Below are 15,031 nucleotides of genomic sequence, written 5' to 3' on the forward strand. Positions count from 1 at the left end.
AGGCTAAGAGGATGGTGTAAACAAACTTCTTATGATGCTGAAAAATTATCAGTTCTGATACAAGTTGAGGCAGTCAAGTTGTATGGCTGTAAAACCAGTGTTCTAGTTCCCAGGACATTAATTAGGACAAAAATTCAATTCTCTAGATGTTGGCTGACTGGTATCCTCAACCCAGACCATATATTTCATTTTAGGACTTGTGAGAGAGGGTTGGAAATCAGAGATTCATACGAGAGAAAGAAAGAGGCAATACTAAAGCCAATTCCACTGGGACTGCTTCCAAGGGCCCTGCCCATGTGGGCAACGTCTGTGCCCGATTTTCACTCCCATCCTATGTCCCAGCCAGAGATATGTCCCACTGCTTTCCAAGATAAATTCCATCATTCCACTTCAGGCCTTAACCAAATATTCTTTTAAAACGTTAACTCTGATCCAGCTGAGAAGGCTTCCTCCTTAGAAGATGTAAGAGTGGTGTAGGGGAGGAAGACATTTCCTCTCCCCAAATGTGGGTTCGTCTGGCCAGAGAACGAATTAAATTCACATGAGACAGAATAGCAAGAGAAAATTAAACAAAGCTTTATGAGGAACCATGGCCCGGGGCCTTTCTTCCCAAAGGAAGAAAGGGCACCGAAGAAGTGGGGTGCACAGAGTGGTTATATACCCCCAAACAGGGTGTTTCACATGTGATTGAAATGTCCCTCCCACAATAGTCACAAGATTGCCCTGTCGGCACAGCGCTTGATGGACACAGCAGGTAATGGTCTGCTATCTCGGTGGGTGTAGCAGGAGGCAAGTGGATTGTCTGGAGCTGGGCGGTCACAGGTGAGCGCAGCAATCAGTTCCTAGCCTAAGGAAAGATGCTTAATCCTTAAAGAAATGCCAAAGTTGGGAGGGGGAGGGAAGTCAGTTACAGGAGGTTACCAGAGAAGCACAATAAAATGCAGATTTAAGTCCTTGCCTTCGGTATTGATTAAGAGTTTTTGGAGAGAAGGTCATCTCCTTTCTTCTTCCTGGTACAGAGAGGGAGGCACCTTTACAGATAGAGATTTACCTTACAAATGTAAATGTGTCCTAAGGAAGGGCAAGCTCCATTCCTCAGAGCCTCCTTCCCTGTCCCAGTTTATCAAAAGCAATCAGCCTCAAATAATCCTGATGCCAAAGAGACATATCTTGGGGTGGCCAATTCCAGGTCCCCACAGTGGCATAAACAACAACTTTGAAGCTGATTTTGGTTATTTGGGGGGAAGATCACTAAAAATAAACACCAGAGGTATAATGCTCTGAAACTATAATAGCGACCTCTAATTCCTGTTTGGTGGGCTTGGGAGGGAAGAATTCAAGGAAAGGCAATGATTTAGTGTGCATCAAAATCACCTATAGAGATTGCAGTTTCTAATTCAGTAGGAGCCTGAGAATTTGGGAAATCTAACAATTTCCCAAGTGATGCTGATGCTGCTGGTCTGGGGACCAAACTTTGAAAACCACCGCTTGATGTTAATAGTTGCTCATCTTGACTGAACGTTAGAATTATCTGAAGTACTTTTTAAAAATACTGATGCTGGAGTACTTCATCAGACCAATAAAATCAGAATCCCTTGGAACAGGGTAGCCATCTGTATCTTTTAAAGTGTCATAGAGAAATTGGGGTTGAGAACAACTATTTTAGATAAAGCCCTGGAGAAAGAAAGCAGAGGAATGAAGGGAAGGTAGAAAAGGTAGTATGTGAACATCCTCTCTAAACATGTAGGAAGATGTAGGGTGGAATCTGAGCACAGTAGATTATGATTATACAGTCCAAACCTCTCCTATGAAAGATGCACCAGAGAAAGGGAGTGACTTGCCCAAGACTTCACAGCAGATTAATAGCTGATTTAGACTTGACCCTAAATTCTCATGATTTCTAATCCAGTGATATTTTTCTCCTCTTAGTAAACTTGGATTTCAGTTCTGACAACCCTCAAAACACTTACGTGAAATACATCCTGGGAAACAGACAATAAACAGACATGGGAATACAATGTGATAAATACCATGCTATGGGAAGAGGAACACCAAGATGGGTTATTTAGCTTGGTGTAGTAGGGTAAAGTGATGAGTCAGCATGAACCAGTGATGGGTGATTCAGAGAGAGAGAAAAGTACAAGCCAAGGCATATAGGTTGGTTTGTGAGGGATCTGCAAATCTTTCAGAATCACTGCAGCATAGAGAGAGGAAAGTAGGGCTCAGATCTCAAAGGACTTAGATCTTACAGGTAATGGGGGAGATGTTGATGCATTTTAAATAGCGGAATGTGGAATAACAGGGTAAGATTTGTGTTTTAGGTAAGTCATTTTGTCAGTGGTAAAGAAATATGATTTGAGCAGAGCTAGAATGTAGGCAGGAGAACATTTAGGGTGCTATTGAAATAGTTCAGGGGAGATATATTACGGCTACAATTTAGGGCAGAAGTATAGGGATCACGACAGATCAATGGCTTTGAGAGACTTCTGGAACTGAATAATCCAAGACTTGCTGGTTGATTTGAAATGGCTTATGAGAGAGGGGGATGGATCAAGGATGATGCTCAGCTTCTGGACTGAGCAAGGAGGAGTAACTGCAACAGGAAGATTGAGGAAAAGCATGTGTGGAGAAGATGATGAGCACCATTTGGAGAACATTGAGTATTGTGGGGTCTGTAGGTCATCCAAGTGGAGATGTCTAGTACATGTTGGGCAAGAGAAAAAATTATTCACAATTCCCATTCAGAGAGAGAATCACAGGAGTAGCTGATAAAAACCAGCAGGCAATGCAATCACGGAAACTTGAGGGGATGCCAACATTTCAGGGGAAGGCAGAGCAAGAGGGGCCAATTAAAGAGAATGAGCATGTAGTGGAACAAAAGTACTTGTGTGTGAGTCATCACCCCTCTACATCACTTTCCTCCACTCCTCACCCATGCTTTAAGAAGAAACTTGTATTTGTCCCCTTGTTTCTTGCTTCTTCCCCTTTCCAAAATAGTAAAGAAAGCAAAAGGCCAGTAAATCTACATAATAAAGAGGTAGATGAAAGAACAGTGGGGAGAATGAAAAAAAAGAGTTTCATATCTGGAGCTTCAGAAGAGAATTTTGGAGATTGTGGTGTAAGAGGCTCTAGACTATGAGGTTTAAGAAAATCTGTGAGTGTTATAGGAGTCTATGATAAGTGTGGATAGATTAGATTCCCTTTAATGTTCTTCAAGGGATACAAGACTAAATTGCTTTTTGTTTTTGCTCTGGACTTCTTTGAAAAAGTCTCTGAGTAAAGGCTGAGCAACATGACACGACAGATTTTCAGTGTCACAAGAAGGAATCATCAGGAAGGTAGGAGCACACAGAAGAAAGTAATGCCACAGAAACCAATGAAATGAGGGAGAGGTCCATAGCACTAAATGCTGCTGAGAGATGCGATATCAAAGTCAACTTTTGCCAATATAGTTTTGGAAGAGTTAGGAGTTAGAAAAAGTCAATGGGCAAAGAATGAATGGGAGGTAAAGTGGGATGGTGAGTTCGATCTACTTGACTGATAAAGGAAAGAATTAGGAGTAGCTAATGGGAAATAAGAAGACTATTTGAAGTGAGACATCAGTTTATGCATGCACAAAGTGATTGATCTGAGCGGCTATTTTCAGGTCAAACCCTTTGATTCTCTCTTGCTCACTAGTCAAAAGCCAGCTCCTCTTCCCTGATGACTTCATCCCTGAGCCACTTACCTCACTGTTGTTGTACATTACTCTCCTGGAATGATGCTAAAGAAGCAGTAGCAAATAAGAAGCAATTTGGCTCCTATCCAAGAATATTTGGGAGAGGACTTTCCATGGTTTTCTATGTGCTTACTAGAACTGGTTTGTTGTTTGATTTTTTTTCCTTTTTTGGTTTAGAAAGTTATCTTAGAAAAAATTATTACAGAAAAATATTAAAAATGAAATCACCTGAATTCGATTCTCTATTTAATTAAAACATTTAAAATAATATCTCTCTCTCTCTCTCTCAGGGGCCGATCTCATGGCCGAGCAGTTAAGTTTGCGAGCTCTGCTTCGGTGGCCCAGGGTTTTGTCAGTTCGGATCCTGGGCGTGGACATGGCACTGCTCATCAGGCCATGCTGAGGCGGTGTCCCACATAGCACAACCAGAAGGACCTACAAGTAGAATATACAACTAGGTACTGGGGGGCTTTGGGGAGAAGAAGAAGGAAAAAAAAAAGATTGGCAACAAATGTTAGCTCAGGTGCCAATCTTTAAAAAGAAAATATGCATATATATGTATATCTCAATAGTAAAAACAGTCTTTCTACACGAGCTACCCTTTGTGCACACTGGAAATGAAACGTCTCCAGCTTACTCTGAATGAGGCAATAGCTTCTTTAGAGAGGGTGATTTACTTAGGAAGAGAAAAATTAAATCCTTGACCATCCTTACATTCTTCCTTGCAAATTCAAAACTCTCTTCTTTGATGATTTCTAGTCAAGATCAGCTTGCCCTGAGAGCAGGCTTGGCAATCATGTGCTAAGAAAGTGGCAAAAATATCTTTAAAATATTGTAAATAAGTTGATACTCTGCTATCAGACATCCATCCCCTAGGGGTTGGTATTGCCCTGTCTCAAAATGTCAGACCAGCGCTGCACAAGATGTGATCTGTAGACCAACAGCAGAGGCAACACCAGGAATGTGTCACAAATGCTAATTTTCCCACCTCACTCTAGATCCACTGAATCAGAACTGCTGGGGGATAAGGCCCAAGAATCTGTGTTTTAGCAAGCCCTCCACGTGATTCTCGTGTCTGCTCAGGTGTGGGAAGCACTATTGTAGGCTCCTGGGAAGGAACCATGTCTTATCCATCTGTGTGTTAGATATCTTCCTTTGCCTCTCCAGATCCCCTCTCCTGTTTCTCACACTGCTGTGTCCTAAGAAGCTGATCTGTATTGGTAATACCAGCAGTATCCTGTAGGGTTTGATTGATAGAAGGCACCAGAAAGAGACGGATTTGAGAGGAGTGAGGTTAAGACATTTATTTCTTTCCAATGCACTTCCTGCAAGGTCATCAAGGGCTGACAGCTTCCTCATCTGAAGGTCACAGCTTCCTATCAGTAAGCCCTCTCCACACAGTGCTCCCTGACTCCGTTTCCCTCCTCTCACCTCTTCTTGTGTAGTGGTGGTAATAAACTCCCCACCACTTCTGTTAACAGCCCCAGGAAATTGCACTATCCCTTGTCCTTTCCCTGTGATTAACTCCACCCAACTCATAATTTATAGTCACTTTATGATACTCTCTTCAAATCACCCAACTTAAGTGTGCCATCCGTTTCCTTTCAAGACTCTGACTGACAAAATCCATATGTTCCCAATGCCTAGCATAATAGTTAGTAAATATTTACAGAAGGAATAAATGAAGGAAAATACGTATGGAAAAGAGTAACCTTCCCCGTGAGCATCAGTCATTAGTAGCTTAGTGGCTTTATAAGCTTCTTTAAATGCTATTCAATAGGCTAATTTGAAAATGGGATATGGATTTTGACAGGCATGAAGTCCAGAGCACTGACTTTGGAAAGTACCAGTCTGAACACAACCCTAGTGCATCAACTGGGAGGTGATCGACCCCAAGGACCATCAAAATTCACCGCCCTCACCTTTTTTAGTCAAAAGTAAAATAGGTCAACACGATCGCAAAGACATGGTACACAATTCAAAAATAATGAATAAACCTTCAGGAATTAGTAAGAAGAAGCCCTTACAGCAATACGTTAAATCCTGGCTCTCGTGGGTAGTAAAGGATATCCAACTGGCTCATGCTTAAGATGTGGCAATATCAAGGACAATTATTAAGAACAGTATTAAGGACAAAGCTCATCATTGCTTGGAATGATGCCACATCTGTATTACTACTTAGCAGACATTTTAGAGAATAGCTATTTTCTTTTATCAAAGAAGAGATCTACAATTATTGATGTCCCCTGTCTTAATAGAATCAGCCCATTCTTCTCTTTAATGGATCTGTGGTGCATTCCCTTTGCCAGCATTGGAAACCACAGTGAATATGAATCAAAACGACTTGGGAGACTGGCAGTTTGGGACCTGGTGCACAACCCCACCCTACTCTCCATCACCTCATTTTATTTCCCCTAGCTCAAACTTCCAGGGCTGTTGGAAAGCACTTATTGCTATGTAAACAAACACAAATAAATGGACAATGGACATTGTTTGTTTAGAGTTATGATATCCTGGCTGGGTATCCTCTGTATTTTTAAATTCTCTTCTAAGAGCAACTGAATTTACCAATCAGCTTATCAAAACAGGCAATCCTGGGAAGTTTTTTAAAAAACTTTCCGTCTGCAGCATGATGTCGTATATCCAGACCCACTTCTTCCATCACTTCTTTCACCCAAAGTTCCCTCAACACATCTTGATTCAACTCTTCAGATTTCTATTCTGGCTCACCACATGTCAAATCCTGCTAAGCAAATGGAGAAACAACACTCAACATATCTCTTCCTGTCAACGGCAACATCTGTGTTCGAGTCATTAAAGACTGGAACCTGATTTTCATCCCACTGTTTACTCTCATATCAAACTCTGCAAGGAACGTATACAAGGACTTTCCCTTATTAGTATGGATTGAGGTAGGCAACGGCTCCGAATCAGTGCTCTTCTGTTTCTCATCTTGTGCCTTGATTACTAATTAAAGTCACTAACCTCCAACTAATTCTTCAAGCACATGATGCATGTCTCGCCTGAGAGAATGCAAATTTAGTTACCCTGTCAGACACAACACACCTTCTACTGAAGATGGGGAAACCATAGGCTCCAGTATGTAATGTTATTTGTTTCAATCATTTTAGCCCAAGAACAGTCGTTGCTGTATTTGTAGCTAAGTTTTTGTACTTTGGTCCCTGCAAGGATTATTTCTTCCCGAGGGCACTGAATGTCAGTAGATTCTAAGTTCTCAAAGCAGAAAACAGTTACTAAAGCAAGAATATTTATTGTGCCCAAGAAATGACACCTAGTCTAGGAAGAAATGAAAATGTGTGGGTAGCTAGGAATTTGCAATATTTTAAAACCCATCTGAATAAATTGTGAATGAGGGAATCACCCTCTCCACCTAAAAAGCTTGGTAGAACAGTTGCTTTATCTATGTTTGAAAGTAAGCCATTGGGTCTTAAAAATTCAGTAGGAAAGAAATGTTGGCAATCGTTGGTTGTATATGCAGGTTTCCTCCCTCCTCAGCACACACATTACATCAAGTGCCCATCATATCAGATTAGTCATCACACATCATCAATCTCTGTTGGAAATCCCACAGTCACTTCAAACTCAGCAAGTCAAAAACTGATCTGATCATGCTTCCCCTTATATTATTCTCCCTCTCTTTGACTTTATTATATCAGCAAATGGTAACCTATTTACCTAGATGCCCAAAGCAAATCTCTGGGTGACATTTACATCTATAACCAATCACCAAGTCCTCTTTTTTTCTATTTTTATATTTCTCAAATCCTTCCCTTTTTATTGTTCTCAGCTGCCAATGTCTTCATTTTGTTCCTCAAAATTTCTTATGTGAATGAGTGAAATATCCTTCTAATTAGGCTCTCTGATTCCAGACTATTTCCCTTTCAATTAATTCTCCATATGTAAGTCAAACTGGTTTTCTGAAAATATGATCCTTGGCTTAAATATCTTTCAGTAGCTCCTCATAATTTTAAGCGATTTTTTAAAAAATCCAACTTCTTATCATGGCACACAGACTGCCTTATACTCTGGCCCCCATCTATACCTTCAGCCTTATTTCTTGCCACTCCTCATCTCTCATTTATACTCAAACTGTAACTAAATACTTGCAGTTTTTCTGCACAAGGCCTGGTCCTCTAGCCTTCACACTGTCTTGGATCTCGACCAGGATGTCTGCCACCCCCAGAGCACATTTGGGAATGTCTGGAGACATTTTTGATTTTCAGAACCAAGAGAGGTAATACTGGCATGTGTAGGACAGCCTCCTATGACAAAGAATTATCCAGTCCAAAAAGTCAATAGTTCTAGAGTTGAGAAACCCTACCCTGGTCTCTCTCCTTCCCTTGTGGGGCAGAGACTACTAATTATTCACGGTATCTAATCTTCATCTTTGTTTTAATAATCAAACTTCCCAGGCTTTAGCTGGGCACCAGTCACTTAGCTGGACTATACTCCTCAGCTTCCATTGCAGCCAAGTGTAGGTATGTGTGCAGTAAAGAGTTAACATAGCAGGCCTGAGACTGCTATCCTTAGAAAGGCTTGCTTGCAAGCTTGACCCCTGGCTGTCATCTGGGAACTCGGACTTCAGGAGAGTTCCCACCAGTCTCTGGTAAGACTGGATCACTATGCCTAAATTGTATAAAAATATACAGTTTATGCTAAACACCTGCTTTTCTTGTAACAAATCTTGGTCATGGCTAAGACTATATGCTGAGTCCTGTGAGTACATCCTGTGAATCATTGAAACTAGGAGAAGTCTGGGGACTCCTAACAAAACATGTAACTAAGTTCTGGCCAGTGAGAAGTGAACAGGAGTCAACTAGTAGGTCACACCCTTTAAACAAATTCTTTGGTTCTTCTTCCTGTTTCCCTCCTCGTGTATGCTGGATTGTGGATGTGGTACTTGCCAGCCAGCTTCAATCAGGTGGAGGAGGACAATACCTTAGAGCAGAGGTTGGCAAACTTTCTCTGTAAAGAGGCCATATGTTAAAACTGCTCATTGTAGCATGAAAGCAGCCATAGACATGTAAATGAAATACGTAAATGAAAGTGAATAGCTGTATGCCAATAAAACTTTATTTACAAAAACAGGAAGTGGGAGAAATTTTGCCTGTGGGTTAAAGTTTGCCAGTTCCTGCCCTAAAGAACACAGGTAGAAGGTGTTGAGAGACAATTCTCTATATGTTTAACTTTTCTGTCCATCTGGTGAGCAGAGACACTGATTACCTTTGTTCCAGATGTTTTTTTCTTCTTTCAAGGATATTTGTGTAGCAAGCATCCTTAGAAGATACAGATAGTGTCTCCATCCAGAGCAAAGGACAAGCTTGTTAACTATCCAGGATAAGAAAGATAATGTCTTCCTCTGGTGTGAATGTCAGGCGGACTCACTGCTGAATATGAAAGATTTGGTTTCCTAAGTATGAGGTTCTTCTCTTGCAGAGCAATCCATTGCCAGTGCAAGTGTCTTCTGTTCTTCTTAGTGTACCCACTGAGATTTGGGGTTCGGGCAACTGGAGCAAATACTGATACTCTGGCTGCTGCTGTTGCCGTGAGTAATACAGTCCTTTTTCTCTGACCCAGGAGTCTCATGTCTGTTTCCATCTACGAACGTGTGGCATGCTAAATTGATAACTTGCAAGCAGGATAAAAATCTCACAGACACTTCACTGTCCTTGACCTAGGAACTTGGGACTCTAAATGATCTAATGGATAGGACTTCCCACATCCCTGTACTACCTTCCTATGTTGTAATGTTTACATGAGAAAAAAATAAATTTGTAACTTGTTTGAGGCACTGGAGAGCAGTTTAGTCTATACCTTAGTAATCCTCAGCTAATTTTTGATCATCCTTCAATTCTCAAGTTAGAGGTCATTACCTGTAGGAAGTCTCCTATGATGTAATACAACCAGCCCCACATGCTATCCATACAAATCCTGGGATCCTCTCATAACTGCTCCTATTTCATCCCATGTATACATTTGTCAAAACAAGTACCTTTTGGAATTGTTGACTTTCCCCTCCATTAATCTGTAAACTCTTGACAGGAAGCACCATTCATTCTCATATCTTTGATATCTACCACCGCACCTACCACGTAGCAGGACTCAAAACAAATTTATTGATGTAGTTAATCAAGTACATTTTGCTTCTTATACTCTTTATTACTTATTCCTTGGTGTCCCTGGCAGTCAAATGAATGAAGGCAGCACCACAATTCAGCCAGAACCCCTCCCTGTGGCATTCCCCTAAGGCCCCCCAATCTCTAGGCTACATCTCAAAAGGAGGCTCATTTTAGGTGTACATATGTCTCACTTTAGGGGTGCACATTTTAGACCTTATATAACATTAATGCAATAGAATAGGACATACACTGGAAGGATATTTTTATCTCACACCTTGAATAAGGTCCAGCATATAAAAATTTTACCCAACAAACTGTATGTTAATTTATCACAGGACAATGTGTCCTCCTCTGTGAAAATAAGTGTACCAGGATTGTCCTAATAATTCAGGTGCTGTCAGGAGTGTGTTCTAATGTAGCTGAGGGACAAATGATACACAATGGGTCTTGTCTTGCTTATGAGGAACAAAACCGCTCATTTTTTGACCAGAGTTTCTGGCTCTTGTACATACTCCATTTCCTGCTCCACTGTGCTCACTCATTGCTCTCTACAATGGAGTTCCAAACAACTTCCCATAAACCCTCCTCTGTTTTTGGAAATGGCCCCAGTGGGCATGTGGAAGCTATAGCTTCCTCATTTACGTGATTCTTCTTTCTCTCCCTATAGCCATGCCCGAGTGTTGTCCTCAAGTGGATTCGACCCAAACTTCTGTGAGATAAAGGCTTGATCATAACCAGGAGACATCAGGTACACTTTGGAATATGTTTTAAGGGTAGGTTGTCCAAGTGCAAAGGTTTAGGTGTACTCTCTGTAGGCTATCAACTTCCTTGTGACCCACTGGGACAATCCCTGTAGCTCTGATTAAGCACATCACTACCTACATGAAGCAATCTGTGGTTCTGAATGTTTATATTATTCCCATCATGCCTATCTTTCTTGTTACCTGTCTTCAACAGTGAAGTAGCATTGACCCCTTGTTGGTCCCTGAGGGAGTCCCTGAGCCTGTTTCTGGCCTCAGTATCTCCTGAGGCTCCGGGTATACCTCCTTTGGATATCAATTATTGGCTGCTTGTTGTTTTTTAGTTTGAAATAGAATGATTAATGGAGAGACACTTAGACTTTCTGAAACCCAAGATGAATATAAATTACATATATGAATATTTATAAATTTGGATCTTATCTGACTTGACCATTCATGAGGCAGGAGAAGCAAATTTTACATGAAAGCGGTAAGTCAGGGACTGATCACAAATAGACAATATTCAGCACAATAACATAAAATTGTTGGCTGAAAGAAAATCATGTCACATTGAAGGAGCATATGGTGTTTTGGCCAAAGCTCATGAGAACCAGGAGTGTCATCCTTGGATCCAAAGAGCAGAAGTAAACGAGGCTTACAGATTATCTGAATCTGTATCAAATAGAAATCAAATTCCTTAATTCACACTATATAAAAAGGTAATACAAGATAGTGAGGCAACACAATAAATAAAGCTAATCTGGACTATTGTCCTATGCTTTACTTACTTCACTATTTCTCCCTATTTGAATGAATTCAGCCATTTTTTCTTGCATAAAAATTCTTCATTATCCATTCAGCATTCAATTTCTACCCATCCTACAAAGTCTACCATAAATCTATTTTTCCTTGGAAGCATCCATTACTCTCCCTTTAGGTTCCATTTTCACAGAACTTGTCTGCCACTCACAATTTAGGCTTTCATGACACACTGCCTTGTGTTACTCAATATTCCCTTATATGAATTATTTTATCATCTCACCTCAGTGATAAGCTTCTTGAGATCAGAAGCCTTCATGAAAGCTGTTAGCTTAGCACAGTTATATTGCACGTGTTCAATAAATACTTGTTGATTGGTGGGTTTTTAAACATTGTAAAAGTGAAGAAAAACAAAAATAATGAACACCATGATAGAATAGACATGAAGGATGTGAAACCCAATTTGTATGGTAGCTGAGGCCTCCTGAAGAGTTTCAGTGCTTCCACCACAAGAAGTTCCCAGGACACCAGGCCTGTAGTCAGAGTTCTCAAGGCAGGGCCTCCCCAGCTGTTCCCTTCCCTGAGTTCCAAAGGCCAGCATAAAGTCATATTCAAAGGCCCAAAATTCACTGTCCAGAAAGAAAACCCAAGTTTGTACTGTTTGGCAGGTCATCTCAGGGGACAAGCCACAGACTTCGACAGTTTCTTCAGTGACCCACGCACGGGTAGGACATTCCACAACAGTTCTTGGATCCTAGCACGAGGCCATGTAGGGTGAGTCATGTGGGGCCTGAGAAAAACCAGATGCTTGGGAAAGAAGTAACAGGAGATACTGGAAATACTGTACGGTCTAGACTGAATGCTTCAGTGGTCTCAAGATAAACAAAGTAGGCCAAGGGTGAAATGTGTGAGCTCAGTCAGCTTTACCCATGAGAGTTCCAGCTCCTATCTTCAGGAAACAGCTAAGGCTCGTTTATGTGACCACAGCAAACTTGGCATGCACTTTACTCACTTTCTGTCAGCCTCATCGGTGTACTTGATTTTATAGGAAGGTACATTCCCATTGCAAGCATTTCCCCAGATTCGAGGGCCTGATCTTGGGGCATATGGAAAGGAACTCTCCACAGGCGTTTCCTTCCTGTAGAAGGTGCTAACTGAGGTACCTTCCGCTGCCGAGGAAGGATGGGTGTCCTGGGGCTCTGCCCCTGCTGTTTGCTCTCCTCAGATGTTATACACATGCACATGCTGAACATCAGCACCAGGGATAGATTTGCAAAGGTTGAGGGAGGACTGGCTGGTTCTAGGAGAGACATGAGCCTAGTGCTTTAGGTGCCTTATCCAGATGGTGTCAAAGAATGTTATTATTCACAAACACTAGACATTATCAACACAGATCTCTCACTTGACAAACCAGGAAAACAATGCTCTAAAACCAGCACTTGCAAAACTGTCTCTCAAGACTGTTCCCTTCCCATCAAATTATGAGGATCTATCCAGGCTCTGGTATTGTCAGGACGAGGGCCCTCTCCAGCTTCGCTCACCAACCTGTGCATAAGATGTTGCCAGAGCATTGTCTCAGCAATCCCAAGGTGAGTTCCTGAGCTGGCTTTGTTTCCCATCGTCCCGTTTCTGACCCTCACTTTGATCCTTTGGATCACGTCCCACTCAGCTCCTCCTGATGAACTTTTTGATTTATTATTCTTTTGAGCCAACTTAACTGGACTTTTAATTAACTTTCTTCCTCCTGATAGACCTGTGCAAGCCCCTGTTGGCACCCTTCCAGGACCCTGTCCCATACTTGTAGACTCTTCTCGAGCGCAGCCTTGACTGGAGATGAACTGACTCCACAGTCCCACGCTCATCATCACTTGGCCTGAGAAGGCCATAGGAAGCAGCTCTGCAGAAACAGATGTGCAATCAAGTGATACTAGAGAGCCAGGGTCTTAATACTTAAAAGACCCAAATTCTCCATCTATAGTTAGACTATCATAGTGTTTCGTCTATTGACTAGTCAAATTAACCTAGCCCTTTGAGGACCACAGGTGGCACATGTCAAAGAAGATACCTACAATTGACCTCAGCAAGCAAGTAAACTTTCAATTCCTTGAAGAAAACCCAAGCTTGACATCCCCGGCTTAGAAATGGAATTCAAAATTAAGTTTGTGATCTATTAACACTGTAGCAACATATAGAAGTATTAAAAAAAATGAAGAAATACAAGTCTTCTGAAGAAAATTGGGAGAAAGTGTACCCACATGAACAAAATTTAAGGAAATGCTCTGAGCACAAATGCAACGCCTTTCAGATTGTCAGCTTTTCAGGCAGCCGTATTCAAGTGCCTGAGTCTGCATTCCCAAGATAAAATCAACTTTTCATGGCTCTCAGCCCTAATATGGGAAGTTAAGGGCTGTAAGGAATGTTTTTCTGTGTTTGTTCTGAGTTAATATTTATTTATTTATTTGCCCCTCATTGCCTCTGTGAAGCTTCAGTCTGCTTAATGGAGAAGAAAGCATCTTATAATTTTCTCCTTTGGACTTGTGGTTCCACTGTTACTTCTGCCCAGAAAAATTTCCCCTCTCATCTTATGGTTTTTCCAAACCAACCACTCTTTGAAGGACAGATCAAGTCCTACCTCTTCCTTGAAGACTTCTGTGGCTGTACCAGCCAACTATGTTTTATTTTATCTTTTGAACTCTTATGTCACTCATTGTTCTTCTCATTCTTCTAGCATTGCTTGATCATATGGACCAAATACTGAGGCTCATGAAAATTTACCTGGGCATACAGATTAACATACGACCTCCTCTAGTATTGCTTTCTATCAAAATATACTTCTTTAGTTAGTAAATTGGATTTATTCTATTTTAATATCTTAGTTCTAGGATTAAAATTGGCTTCCTTTTAAAATGGGTTGCAAACTGGCAGCTCTTAGACTATATTCAACACAAGAAGTGGTTTTCTTGCCTTACACAGCATTAGGTTGCCCAAAGTCTTAAAGTCAAATTATTATATGCCCAATATTTTAAAATTGGGAAATTTTACCAAAAATATATATTTCTAACTTTTCTTCAGCTCTGAAAATTTGGCAGCTTGGGGCCCTCTTGATTACCTGTAGAGAGAACACTCACTTTTGTAGGGTCGGCACTCTGAATTGTTCTGGTCCTTATGTCACTGACGCCTCTACAGCACAGACGCTGAGTGCCCACTGCCTTCCATCATCTTCCAGTCAGTTCATTTCATTCATTTGCCTTGTCTTTCTTGTCTCCATAAGCATCTAAGTTTGTGAGGTCCCTCTTCACTAAATTGATTTCAACTACAGTTTAATTAAACTCTTTTTTGCTTTCTTCAAATTTTAGTAGCAATTTTAAACTTCCTCTTGTCTTCACTTTAGGTGTCAAAATTCTCCTTAGCTCACTGGCTGCTGAAAGTCTTCAGAACTTCAAAGCAACTTAATTTCAAAAGCTCTTAACTACACGCTTTGAAATAATCTGTCTTCTTAACTCTCAATTATTGAAACACTTCTAATCCACTATTCTCTAGCTCTTTTTTGAAGAGAAACTGACTTCTGATCATCATTGCTGGCCCCATTCAATTTGGTGTAAGTTAGAAAGAGCAAGATGGCAGCATAGCCCCTGCCCAGGTCCCTAAACTGCAGAGCGTGGCTGATTTTTCAA

The sequence above is a fragment of the Equus przewalskii genome, chromosome 13 (assembly GCF_037783145.1).
Source record: "Equus przewalskii isolate Varuska chromosome 13, EquPr2, whole genome shotgun sequence".
Classification (NCBI taxonomy): domain Eukaryota; kingdom Metazoa; phylum Chordata; class Mammalia; order Perissodactyla; family Equidae; genus Equus; species Equus przewalskii.